Source organism: Brassica oleracea, chromosome C3 (assembly GCF_000695525.1).
Source record: "Brassica oleracea var. oleracea cultivar TO1000 chromosome C3, BOL, whole genome shotgun sequence".
Lineage (NCBI taxonomy): Eukaryota > Viridiplantae > Streptophyta > Magnoliopsida > Brassicales > Brassicaceae > Brassica > Brassica oleracea.
The window spans coordinates 31,233,280-31,237,300 of record NC_027750.1 but is presented as its reverse complement, the minus strand read 5'-3'; the positions used below and the strand labels follow the sequence as shown (position 1 = coordinate 31,237,300).

Below are 4,021 nucleotides of genomic sequence, written 5' to 3'. Positions count from 1 at the left end.
CAACTATATTTAATGTCAATTTCAATTTTTGGTAACTTTTGATAATATGGTAATAACTCATAAATCATCATTACAATAAATCTATTCAAATATGTCATTAAATAATATGATAAGAGAAATATAAAATATTTTTTAAATTTTGAAATGTTATTTAAATATATTATTATAATCATAATTTTTATTAGTAAACAATATTTTTAAAATTTTATACAATCTTTTTAATTAAAAATTAAATTTTTAAATGTAGTATCATTTGTTTATTTTTGATATTCTTTTAGATTTTATATTTTGATAATTAGAAAAATTTTATATCAATTTTACTTTACAAAAGTTAATTTAATATATCTTGTCCAAAATAAACAAATGGAAATCTATCTAAACTATTATTTTAAATATAACTTAAATATAATTTTAAATAAATCAATTATTTATTTTATCTTAATTATATGTTTAGTTAAATTAGTATTTAATATTTATATTAAAATATTAGTTTAAAAATAATAAAATCTAAAATATTAACAAATTTTTATTGGTAAATATAATTTAAATTTAAAAATTATCCGTGAAGATAGTGCATGAAAACATCTAGTTGGTTATAAAATTACTGTACTTTGGAAAAAAAAAATGGAATAATATTTTTTGATCTACCCAAGTGGCGAATTTAAAAGTACTTGTAATTGGTTTGTCTTTCTTCTTCTCCACCTCGGACTAGGACCCATCGGAGGCACTTACTACAGATTCAAATTGATGTTAAACCCAAGTACTTCTCGTCCCATATCGTCTCTCTCACATTGTTCTTCTGCCAGTTCCATTTTCTTCGCTTCCAAAAAAATGTTGAATGTCTCGTGTAACGCAACTGATAAAAAGTTACAAAGCTTCTCCTCGCATTCTCATCAATCGAATCCAGTTCATCGGATAAATGTCTTCTCCATCTCCTGTTCCCATATAAGAAAACCTGGTTTGAGTCCTCTGCGGGCGGCTGTATCTGTTGATCAAGAAAGTGTGATTCGAGCAGAACAAGGTTTGGACACACTCGCGGGTAGGCTCCGGTTGGGTAGCTTGACGGAGGATGGTTTATCGTATAAAGAGAAGTTCATAGTCAGATCCCACGAAGTGCAGAGTAACAAAACCGCTACGGTCCAAACCATTGCCAATCTTTTGCAGGTTAGATTGTAGTTTGTTTAAAACTATGTATGAATCTTGATTGGTCAATATTTTAAAAATAAGAATTTTATTTTGTTGGTTTGATGTATTTAGGAGGTGGGATGTAATCAGTTTCAGAGCGTTGGATTTTCGACTGATGGGTTTGCGACAACACCTACCATGAGGAAACTGAATCTCATTTGGGTCACTTCGAGAATGCACATTGAGATTTACAAATATCCAGCTTGGTATTTTTTTTCTGCTGTGTATGTTTTGATGACACAACAAATGAGCAGAGATTTTGAAATTTTTGGTTACAGGGGTGATGTGGTTGAGATAGAGACATGGTGTCAGAGTGAAGGAAGGATCGGGACAAGGCGTGATTGGATTCTTAAGGATGTTGCTAACGCTGAAGTAACTGGCCGTGCTACTAGGTTTCCCTCTCATCATTGTTAGCTTTCTCCATTGGTTTGTGCAATGGAATTAAATTTTCTTATGTTAAAGATATAATTTTCAGTTACTTGGATTTATGGGACTGTCATGATTTGTTGTACCTATGTGTTACCGTTTCAGCAAGTGGGTGATGATGAACCAAGACACAAGACGGCTACAGAAAGTTTCTGATGATATTCGGGACGAGCACTTGATTTTCTGTCCTAAAGAACCCAGGTAAAAGGAACTTTGTGTCCAGGCCAATGCAAATGCTTGCTGCTCAATCATATCGTTATATTCATGAAATGCCAACTACTCTTGTTTTATGTATATCTTTGTAGATTAGCATTTCCTGAGGAGGAAAATAACAGAAGCTTGAAGAAAATCCTCAAACTCGAAGATCCGGCCCAGTACTCGATCATTGGACTTAAGGTATAAAATAGAACAATAAGATTCTTTGTAGGACCCAACATTCCAAAAAGGACTTTATAATCATGTTTCTTTGCGGCCAAGACGAGCTGATCTCGACATGAACCATCATGTCAATAATGTCACCTATATTGGATGGCTTCTTGAGGTTAGTGTCATCAGGTTCTTTTTTTAAAATAACAACTTCAGTATAATCGTATGACTTTGTTTCCTGGTATTGTCAGAGCATACCTCAAGAGATTGTAGACACGCACGAACTTCAGGTCATAACTCTGGATTACAGACGAGAATGTCAGCAAAGACGATGTGGTGGATTCACTCACCACCTAAAAGAATGGCTCTGCAACATCAGGCACACAAAGCCACAATGATAGCCAGTTCTTACATCTCCTAAGGTTGTCTGAAGATGGTCAGGAAATCAACCGTGGGACAACCCTGTGGAGAAAGAAGCCCTCCAGATAGAAAATCTCTAAGCCATTTTAATAACACCATAGGAGTCAAGGGACCAATCATTTTCACATAAACCTCTTTGGTTATTTGATTATACAAGTTACATGATTGATAACAGATTCTACCTATTACAAAGTCTCATAAATTTCAAACAATGTGAGATAAATAAATAGAAAACAGAGAATTTGTATAAGAAAAACAGAGTAAAAATACCTTGAGAGTCCTATCTCAGTTAATCTAATCATGAAAGAGTTAACAGCAGAAGCATCTAAGACGATCCACGAAGACTCAAACAGCTCATGAAAGTAATCAGCTCTACTCTCTTGAACTGCTTTTCTAAATGCATTACCAAACGCATACGATGTGGTCTATGTTCTCCAATGTTGTCGAGAATTATACTTAAAATGTGATAGTTCAGGTTGATTCAAAATCTGTCTAGGAAGCATTATCTAAGTCTTCTGAATGGCCAAAGTATCATGTCTTTATTTTATTATTGGTTCACAATAGATTCATGACTGGATTCATAGAAATTTTTAAGTAGCATCTAATAATCCTCGACTAATCATTTTATTAATTATCAACATCCGATATTACAAATGTCTTTAGAAAGGAAGGAGTACAATGGAAATGTAACATCCCGGTTTGTTGGTGTATGGAAAAGTTTAATATAATTGATTTGGCTATATATGTCACAAAGTGCACTTACTTTTTTGGTCGTATATCAGCTTACAGTTCTATGTTAAACGTGCTTTATCTAAAGTAGCGAAAGGATGGATGAGGTATAGTGTGAGTGAGGCCAAAACACGGAAAAATGTCATGTGGTGATTACATAGTTAGCAAACAACACTTTTGAACCTCCAAAAAATTAACGCAACATCCGTCAGAATGGGATCCATGGACCGAATGAGCAGGCGTGAGAGGTTCATTGAGATGTCGGGGCATTACGGAATATGCTCCATGGCATATGTGATACAATAGCTTTACTTGCGAGAAGATCTGCACAACAATTACTTGATCTGTTTTTGAAGTTGAAGGAAACCTGAGAAAAATGACCATGCCAGCAACCAGGGCCGGTTTAATGGGTGCAAACGGTGCAATCGCCTCGAATCTAATCCGATGTCTCCCTATTTCTTTATAGTTAAAAGTCCATTTTAAAAAAAAAAATACATGTAAATATTATGTTAACTATATCTATATATAATAGCAAACTAGATTTTGTTGCCAGATGACGTAATCACTTTTTTATAGGAAAATAAAATATAAATCTAACGGTAGAGTTTATCCTGAAAATATAATCCAATGGATATGGTTCTATGAGAAGATGAAGCTATGACGTCATTGATTTCTTATACCAATCGACGTCTTCATCCGACAAATTCACAGCGATACAAAGGCACCTCTTAAACGAGTCATCGTCCAGTAAGAGTCACACTTTTTCAGTTTTATATATTGAAGGTGTCTCTTAGACAATTCATCTTCCTGTAAGAGTCGCATCTTTTCAAATTTATATATTGAAGGTGTCTCTTAAACAATTGATCTTCCTGTAAGAGTTACATCTTTCAATGTT

General features: G+C 33.7%; 1 pseudogene; it reads left to right on the top strand.

Moving 5' to 3' along the window:
- The first annotated feature begins 766 nt into the window (after positions 1-766).
- Positions 767-2,648, top strand: LOC106332612 (annotated as a pseudogene).
- Positions 2,649-4,021: the final 1,373 nt, after the last annotated feature.